At 55.4% G+C, this 10,000-nt stretch overlaps 1 protein-coding gene across 2 annotated transcripts in view; it reads right to left on the reverse strand.

Moving 5' to 3' along the window:
* lft (Limb expression 1 family member lowfat) overlaps positions 1-10,000 on the reverse strand; it is a 601,989-nt gene that overhangs the window by 172,595 nt on the left and 419,394 nt on the right. The gene's annotated exons all lie outside the window — the stretch shown is intronic.

Genomic DNA, 10,000 nt, shown 5'->3' on the forward strand with positions numbered 1-10,000 from the left:
GAATGTAGTGTTAGAGTGTTCAGCAGAAGTTTGTGGTTACAGGAAAGTGGGTGCGGGAGGGAAGAAGAGCAATTGGTGGAAAGATGATGTAAAGAGAGTAGAAAGAGAGAAAAAGTTAGCATACGAGAGGTTTTTACAAAGTAGAAGTGATGCAAGGAGGGAGGAGTATATGGAGAGAAAAAGAGAGATTAAGAGAGTGGTGAAGCAATGTAAAAAAAAGAGCAAATGAGAGAGTGGGTGAGATGTTATCAACAAATTTTGTTGAAAATAAGAAAAACTTTTTGAGTGAGAATAATAAGCTGAGAAAGCCTAGGGAAAGAATGGATTTGATAGTTAAAAATAGGAGAGGAGGATTATTAAATGGAGAGTTAGAGGTATCAGGAAGCTGGAGGGGATATTTTGAGGAATTGTTAAATGTTGATGAAGATAGGGAAGCTGTGATTTCGTGTATAGGGCAAGGAGGAATAACATCTTGTAGGAGTGAGAAAGAGCCAGTTGTGAGTGTGGGGGAAGTTCGTGAGGCAGTAGGTAAAATGAAAGGGGGTAAAGCAGCCGGGATTGATGGGATAAAGATAGAAATGTTAAAAGCAGGTGGGGATATAGTTTTGGAGTCGTTGGTGCTTTTATTTGTATAAAGGCAAAGGAGACACAAGAGAGTGTAAAAATTATAGGGGAATTAGTCTGTTGATTATACTTGGTAAAGTGTATGGTAGAGTTATTATTGAAAGAATTAAGAGTAAGACGGAGAGCAGGATAGCAGATGAACAATGAAGTTTTGGGAAGGGTAGGGGCGTGTAGACCAAGTGTTTGCAGTGAAACATATAGGTGAATAGTATTTCAATAATAGTGTAGTGGGGTTTCCGAGGCATTTATGAATTTGGAAAAGGCGAATGATAGGGTGGATAGGGGGGCAGTGTGGCAGATGTTGCTAATTAATAGGAGAGGTTATTGAAAACAGTGAAATGTCTTTACAAGGATAGTGAGGCTCTGGTTAGATTATGTAGGCCAGAGTGAGAATATTTCCCAGTAAAAGTAGGTCTTAGACAAGGATGTGTGATGTCACCATGGTTGTTCAGTATATTTATAGATGGAGTTGAAAGAGAAGTGAATGCTCGGGTGTTGGCAAGAGGTGTTGGAGTTGAAAGACAAAGAATCTAACACAGAGTGGGAGTTATCAAAGTTGTTCTTTGCTGATGACACTGTGCTTTTGGGAGATTCTAAAGAGAAGTTGCAGAGGTTGACGGATGAATTTGGCAGGGTATGTCAAATAAGAAAATTATAAGTGAATATAGGAAAGAGTGAAGTGATGAAGATAAAAAAAAAACTAGGTAATGAAAGATTGGATATAAGATTGGAGGGAGACACTATGGAGGAGGTGAAAGTAGTCAGATATTTGGGAGTGGAAGTGTCAGCAGATGGGTCTATGAAGGACGAGGTGAATCATAGAAATGACAAGGGGAAAAAGGTGGGTGGTGCACTGAGGAGTCTGTGGAGACAAAGAAATTTGTCCATGAAGGCAAAGAGGGGAATGTATGAGAGTATAGTTATACCAACGCTCTTGTATGGGTGTGAAGCATGGGTGATGAATGTTGCCACAAGGAGAAGGCTGGAGGCAGTGGAAATGTCATGTCTGAGGGCAATGTGTGGTGTAAATATAATGCAGAGAATCCTTAGTTTTGAGATTAGGATGAGGTGCAAGATTACCAAAACTATTATCCAGAAAGCTGAGGAGGGGTTATTGAGATGGTTTGGACAAGTAGAGAGGGTAAAAAAAAAAAGAATGACTTCGAGAGTGTATAAAAATGTAGTGGAGGGAAGGCTGGGTAGGGGTCAGCCTAGGACAGGTTGGAGGGACGGGGTAAAGGAGATTTCGTGTGCGAGGGGCTTGGACTTCCAGCAGGTATGTGTGAGCATGTTACATAGGAGCAAATGGAGACAAATTATTTTTAAGACTTGACGTGCTGTTGGAGTGTGAGCAAAGTAACATTTATGAAGGGATTCAGGGAAACCGGCAGGCCGGACTTGAGTCCTGGAGATGGGAAGTACAGTGCCTGCACTCTGAAGGAGGGGTGTTAATGTTGCAGTTTAAAAACTGTAGTGTAAGCACCCTTCTGGCAAGACAGTGATGGAGTGAATGATGGTGAAAGTTTTTCTTTTTCGGGCCACCCTGCCTTGGTGGGAACCAGCTGATGTGTTTATATAATATATATATATATATATATATATATATATATATATATATATATATATATATATATATATATATATATATATATATATATATATATATATATATATATATATATATATATATATATATATATATATATATATATATATATATAAATATTCTTTCTGGTTGTTAGGTATGTAAAACAAACACACAACCTCTGTGATTCTGTATTTGCATTTCTTTTGCATTTATTTGTTGTCAAAGTTAAGTAATGAATTTGGAATGTCAGCGGAATGTAAAGAGCAGCGCCTGAGCAGATCTATAACTCGCCATGATAACGTAAACGTAAATCACATTTACGGTTCAGCCTGCAATGTGAACAGGCTGAGTGATGCCAGGCTGGCAGGCTTGGTTACTAAAGTACTTCTGGCAGGCTAGTAAACTCATAGAGGATCAAACCAAATGCAAAGTATGTGGTCATCCTTACAATCCCTTTCTTCAACACTTCTGTAAATAACTAACCACTTAGTGAGGACGACGTATGGGGATAATACACTAGCTTATACTTATATCTTAAGATCACTTGCGAGTAATTATATAATGCCACAAATAATGAGGATGCATTCGAAATCTACTTATACCGTCACTGTCAAAGAATCTGTAAACAATATATACCGTCCCCATGTCCTCCAGGTAGTCCTTTTAGTGTCTAGCTTTTAAATATTTTTTTTTGTACTACCATCCACAGGATGGGTATGAGATGCACAATGTCTGCGCTACAGACAGCTTCCCACACCATACTGCACATGTAGAGTATCATTTTAGTCTTGTAGACAGCAGTGAGGTAGCCTACACTCCTGCAGACAGCAGTGAGGTAGCCTACAGTCCTGCAGACAGCAGTGAGGTAGCCTACAGTCCTGCAGACAGCAGTGAGGTAGCCTACAGTCCTGCAGACAGCAGTGAGGTAGCCTACACTCCTGCAGACAGCAGTGAGGTAGCCTACAGTCTTGCAGACAGCAGTGAGGTAGCCTACAGTCCTGCAGACAGCAGTGAGGTAGCCTACACTCCTGCAGACAGCAGTGAGGTAGCCTACAGTCCTGCAGACAGCAGTGAGGTAGCCTACAGTCCTGCAGACAGCAGTGAGGTAGCCTACAGTCCTGCAGACAGCAGTAAAGTAGCCTACACTCCTGCAGACAGCAGTGAGGTAGCCTACAGTCCTGCAGACAGCAGTGAGGTAGCCTACAGTCCTGCAGACAGCAGTGAAGTAGCCTACAGTCCTGCAGACAGCAGTGAGGTAGCCTACAGTCTTGCAGACAGCAGTGAGGTAGCCTACAGTCCTGCAGACAGCAGTGAAGTAGCCTACAGTCCTGCAGACAGCAGTGAGGTAGCCTACAGTCCTGCAGACAGCAGTGAGGTAGCCTACAGTCCTGCAGACAGCAGTGAAGTAGCCTACAGTCCTGCAGACAGCAGTGAGGTAGCCTACAGTCCTGCAGACAGCAGTGAGGTAGCCTACAGTCCTGCAGACAGCAGTGAGGTAGCCTACAGTCCTGCAGACAGCAGTGAGGTAGCCTACAGTCCTGCAGACAGCAGTGAGGTAGCCTACAGTCCTGCAGACAGCAGTGAGGTAGCCTACAGTCCTGCAGACAGCAGTGAGGTAGCCTACAGTCCTGCAGACAGCAGTGAGGTAGCCTACAGTCCTGCAGACAGCAGTGAGGTAGCCTACAGTCCTGCAGACAGCAGTGAGGTAGCCTACACTCCTGCAGACAGCAGTGAGGTAGCCTACAGTCCTGCAGACAGCAGTGAGGTAGCCTACAGTCTTGCAGACAGCAGTGAGGTAGCCTCCTAGGGAAGGTCGTCTACACAATTCACTGCTTCATAAACAAGGAAACAAAGTTGTAAGGGAGGTGCGGCAGTGAGGGAGAGAGGTGCGGCAGTGAGGGAGGGAGGTGCGGCAGTGAGGGAGAGAGGAGCGGCAGTGAGGGAGGGAGGTGCGGCAGTGAGGGAGGGAGGTGCGGCAGTGAGGGAGGGAGGTGCGGCAGTGAGGGAGAGAGGTGCGGCAGTGAGGGAGAGAGGTGCGGCAGTAAGGGAGAGAGGTGCGGCAGTGAGGGAGAGAGGTGCGGCAGTAAGGGAGAGAGGTGCGGCAGTGAGGGAGAGAGGTACAGTAGTGAGGGAGGGAGGTGCGGCAGTGAGGGAGGGAGGTGCAGCAGTGAGGGAGAGAGGTGCGGCAGTAAGGGAGAGAGGTGCGGCAGTGAGGGAGGGAGGTGCGGCAGTAAGGGAGAGAGGTGCGGCAGTGAGGGAGGGAGGTAGGTGCGGCAGTGAGGGAGAGAGGTGCGGCAGTAAGGGAGAGAGGTGCGGCAGTAAGGGAGAGAGGTGCGGCAGTGAGGGAGAGAGGTGCGGCAGTAAGCGAGAGAGGTAGGTGCGGCAGTGAGGGAGGAAGGTGTAGCAGTGAGGGAGGGAGGTTCGGCAGTGAGGGAGGGAGGCGCGGCAGTGAGGGAGGTGTGGCAGTGAGAGAGGTACGGCAGTGAGGGAGGGAAGTGCGGCAGTGAAGAAAAGAGGTGCGGCAATGAGGGAGGGAATGCGGCAGTGAGGGAAGGAGGTGCGGCAGTGAGGGAGGGAAGTGCGGCAGGCAGGGCGGCGTGGCAAGCAGGGAGGGAGGTGCGGCAGGCAGGTAGAGAGGTGCGGCAGGCAGAGAGGGAGGCACGGCAAACAGGAAGGGAGGCACGACAGGCAGGGAGGGAGGTGCGGCAGGCAGGGAGGGTGCAGCAGGCAGGGAGGCATGGCAGGCAATAAGGGAGGCACAGGGAGGTGCGGCAGGCAGGGAGGGAGGGAGGCACGGCAGGCTGGGAGGCACGGCAGGCAGGAAGGGAGGTGCAGCAAGCAGGGAGGGAGACGCGGCAGGCAAGAAGGGAGGTGCAGCAGGCAGGGAGGGAGGCACGGCAGGCAGGAAGGGAGGTGCGGCAAGCAGGGAGGTGCGACAGGCAGGGAGACGCGGCAGGCAGGGAGGTGTGGCAGGCAGGAAGGGAGGCGCGGCAGGCAGGAGTGCGCGGAAGGCAGGAAGGGAGGTGCGGAAAGCAGGATGGGAGGTGCGGCAGGCAGGGATGGAGGCGCGGCAGGTAGGGAGGGAGGTGCGGCAGGTAGGGAGGGAGGCGCGGCAGGGAGGGAGGTGAGGCAGGCAGGGAGGCACGGCAGGCAGGGAGAGAGGTGCGGCAGGCAGGGAGGGAGGTGCGGCAGGCAGGTAGGGAAATACGGCAGGCAGGAAGGGAGGCACGGCAGGCAGGGAGAGAGGTGCGGCAGGCATGGAGGAGGTGCGGCAGGCAGGGAGGGAGCTACGGCAGGCAGGGAGGGAGGTGCGGTAGGCAGGGAGGAAGGTGCGGAAGGCAGGAAGAGAGGTGCGGAAGGCAGGGAGGGAGGTGCAGCAGACAGGGAGGGAGGTGCGGCAAATAGGAAGGGAGGCGCGGCAGGTAGGAAGGGAGGTGTGGCAGGCAGGGAGGGAGGCATGGCAGGCAGGGAGAGAGGCATGGCAGACAGGGAGGGAGGCGTGGCAGGCAGGGAGGGAGGTGCGGCAGGCAGGTAGGGAGATACGGCAGGCAGGAAGGGAGGCACGGCAGGCAGGGAGGGAGGTGCGGCAGGCATGGAGGGAGGTGCGGCAGGCAGGGAGGGAGGCACGGCAGGCAGGGAGAGAGGTGCGGTAGGCAGGGAGGAAGGTGCGGAAGGCAGGAAGAGAGGTGCTGCAGGCAGGGAGGGAGGTGCAGCAGACAGGGAGGGAGGCACGGCAGGCAGGGAGGGAGGTGCGGCAGGCAGGGAGGGAGGCGCGGCAGGCAGGGAGGGAGGCGCGGCAGGCAGGGAGGGAGGCACGGCAGGCAGGGAGGGAGGTGCGGCAGGCAGGGAGGGAGGCGCGGCAGGCAGGGAGGGAGGCCCGGCAGGCAGGGAGGGAGGCGCGGCAGGCAGGGAGGGAGGCGCGGCAGGCAGGGAGGGAGGCACGGCAGGCAGGGAGGGAGGCACGGTAGGCAGGGAGGGAGGCACGGCAGGCAGGGAGGGAGGCGCGGCAGGCAGGGAGGGAGGCACGGCAGGCAGGGAGGGAGGCACGGCAGGCAGGGAGGGAGGTGCGGCAGGCAGGGAGGGAGGTGCGGCAGGCAGGGAGGGAGGCACGGCAGGCAGGGAGGGAGGCACGGTAGGCAGGGAGGGAGGCGCGGCAGGCAGGGAGGGAGGCGCGGCAGGCAGGGAGGGAGGCGCGGCAGGCAGGGAGGGAGGCATGGCAGGCAGGGAGGGAGGCGCGGCAGGCAGGGAGGGAGGTGCGGCAGGCAGGGAGGGAGGCGCGGCAGGCAGGGAGGGAGGTGCGGCAGGCAGGGAGGGAGGCGCGGCAGGCAGGGAGGGAGGCGCGGCAGGCAGGGAGGGAGGCGCGGCAGGCAGGGAGGGAGGCGCGGCAGGCCGGGAGGGAGGCGCGGCAGGCAGGGAGGGAGGCGCGGCAGGCAGGGAGGGAGGCACGGCAGGCAGGGAGGGAGGTGCGGCAGGCAGGGAGGGAGGCACGGCAGGCAGGGAGGGAGGGGCGGCAGGCAGGGAGGGAGGCACGGCAGGCAGGGAGGGAGGCACGGTAGGCAGGGAGGGAGGCTCGGCAGGCTGGGAGGGAGGCGCGGCAGGCAGGGAGGGAGGCACGGCAGGCAGGGAGGGAGGCACGGCAGGCAGGGAGGGAGGCGCGGCAGGCAGGGAGGGAGGCGCGGCAGGCAGGGAGGGAGGCGCGGCAGGCAGGGAGGGAGGCGCGGCAGGCAGGGAGGGAGGCGCGGCAGGCAGGGAGGGAGGCGCGGCAGGCAGGGAGGGAGGCGCGGCAGGCAGGGAGGGAGGCACGGCAGGCAGGGAGGGAGGCGCGGCAGGCAGGGAGGGAGGCGCGGCAGGCAGGGAGGGAGGCGCGGCAGGCAGGGAGGGAGGCGCGGCAGGCAGGGAGGGAGGCGCGGCAGGCAGGGAGGGAGGCACGGCAGGCAGGGAGGGAGGTGCGGCAGGCAGGGAGGGAGGCACGGCAGGCAGGGAGGGAGGTGCAGCAGGCAGGGAGGGAGGCACGGCAGGCAGGGAGGGAGGTGCAGCAGGCAGGGAGGGAGGCGCGGCAGGCAGGGAGGGAGGCACGGCAGGCAGGGAGGGAGGTGCGGCAGGCAGGGAGGGAGGCACGGCAGGCAGGGAGGGAGGTGCAGCAGGCAGGGAGGGAGGCGCGGCAGGCAGGGAGGGAGGCGCGGCAGGCAGGGAGGGAGGCGCGGCAGGCAGGGAGGGAGGCGCGGCAGGCAGGGAGGGAGGCGCGGCAGGCAGGGAGGGAGGTGCGGCAGGCAGGGAGGGAGGTGCGGCAGGCAGGGAGGGAGGTGCAGCAGGCAGGGAGGGAGGCGCGGCAGGCAGGGAGGGAGGTGCGGCAGGCAGGGCGGGAGGCGCGGCAGGCAGGGAGGGAGGCGCGGCAGGCAGGGAGGGAGGTGCGGCAGGCAGGGAGGGAGGCGCGGCAGGCAGGGAGGGAGGCATGGCAGGCAGGGAGGGAGGTGCGGCAGGCAGGGAGGGAGGTGCGGCAGGCAGGGAGGGAGGTGCGGCAGGCAGGGAGGGAGGCGCGGCAGGCAGGGAGGGAGGCATGGCAGGCAGGGAGGGAGGTGCGGCAGGCAGGGAGGGAGGTGCGGCAGGCAGGGAGGGAGGTGCAGCAGGCAGGGAGGGAGGTGCAGCAGGCAGGGAGGGAGGCGCGGCAGGCAGGAAGGGAGGCGCGGCAGGCAGGGAGGGAGGCGCGGCAGGCAGGGAGGGAGGCGTGGTTCACAATGACTAAGTGGAGAGCAATACAACACAAACTTTGTCTCAACACACTTGTTTCATAACTCATAAAGGCTTGTGTGTGCTCCTCATTTGCATAAACGAAAAAATCATGGGCGCGCCCGTGGAGGTGTAGAGTGAGGGCGCGCGGGCGGGCGTGTGTGCGCCCCCCGCCCACGCCCTCCCACGCCCAAATATGACTCCGCCAGCACACCCACCTCTCATCTCCACGCCCACTCCACCTGACACATGCAAAAATTCGCCACCACTTCGAGGGGAAACCTGAGACCCGTGTACATAGTGTGGGCGCTGAAGTGGGCGGGGCAGGATGGAGGGGCATGGGGCAGGGTGGAGGGGCAGGGAGGGAGGATGCCACCAGGATGTTCCCCTGCCTCCCGGAGAAGGCGCATATGGCACGGAACATAACCGGGATTTAAACCAACTACACACGCTTCAAGTACACAGTGACCAAGGAAGAGCAATGTTACCAGACGAACTATCACCCTGAGTCTGACAGAAGAACTATCAGCCTGAGTCTGACAGAACTATCACCCTGGGTCTGACAGAAGAACTATCACCCTGAGTCTGACAGAACTATCACCCTGAGTCTGACAGAAGAACTATTACCCTGATTCTGACAGAACTATCACCCTGAGTCTGACAGAAGAACTATCAGCCTAACAGAAGAATTACCTCACCAGTTAAGGATAGTTCGGCTGAGCTCAGAAGGAAGTGAACTGACTGGTCAGCATGTGAAAATGACAGATACTGTATCAACACCAAACATACACAGAGGTGTCTGACAGTACATCAAGACAGTACAGAAGTGACTGACAGTACATCAAGAAAGTACAGAGGTGTCTGACAGTACATCAAGAAAGTACAGAGGTGTCTGACAGTACATCAAGACAGTACAGAGGTGTTTGACACTACATCAAGACAGTACAGAGGTGTTTGACACTACATCAAGAGAGTACAGAGGTGTCTGACAGTACATCAAGACAGTATAGAAGTGTCTGACACTATATCAAGACAGTACAGAGGTGTCTGACACTACATCAAGACAGTACAGAGGTGTCTGACACTACATCAAGAGAGTACAGAGGTGTCTGACACTACATCAAGACAGTACAGAGGTGTCTGACACTACATCAAGACAGTACAGAGGTGTCTGACACTAGATTAACACAGTACAGAGGTGTCTGACACTACATCAAGAGTACAGAGGTGTCTGACACTACATCAAGACAGTACAGAGGTGTCTGACACTACATCAAGACAGTACAGAGGTGTCTGACACTACATCAAGACAATATAGAAGTGTCTGGCACTATATCAAGACAGTACAGAGGTGTCTGACACTACATCAAGACAGTACAGAGGTGTCTGACACTACATCAAGACAGTACAGAGGTGTCTGACACAACATCAAGACAATATAGAAGTGTCTGGCACTATATCAAGACAGTACAGAGGTGTCTGACACTGGATGAAGACAGTACAGAGGTGTCTGACACTACATCAACACAGTACAGAGGTGTCTGACACTACATCAACACAGTACAGAGGTGTCTGACACTACATCAACACAGTACAGAGGTGTCTGACACTACATCAACACAGTACAGAGGTGTCTGACACTACATCAAGACAATATAAAAGTGTCTGGCACTATATCAAGACAGTACAGAGGTGTCTGACACTGGATGAAGACAGTACAGAGGTGTCTGACACTACATCAAGACAGTAGAGAGGTGTCTGACACTACATCAACACAGTACAGAGGTGTCTGACACTAGATTAACACAGTACAGAGGTGTCTGACACTAGATTAACACAGTACAGAGGTGTCTGACACTAGATTAACACAGTACAGAGGTACCTGATACTAGATTAACACAGTACAGAGGTGTCTGACACTAGATTAACACAGTACAGAGGTGTCTGACACTAGATTAACACAGTACAGAGGTGTCTGACACTAGATTAACACAGTACAGAGGTGTCTGACACTAGATTAACACAGTACAGAGGTACCTGACACTAGATTAACACAGTACA

Source organism: Cherax quadricarinatus, chromosome 13 (assembly GCF_038502225.1).
Source record: "Cherax quadricarinatus isolate ZL_2023a chromosome 13, ASM3850222v1, whole genome shotgun sequence".
NCBI lineage: Eukaryota > Metazoa > Arthropoda > Malacostraca > Decapoda > Parastacidae > Cherax > Cherax quadricarinatus.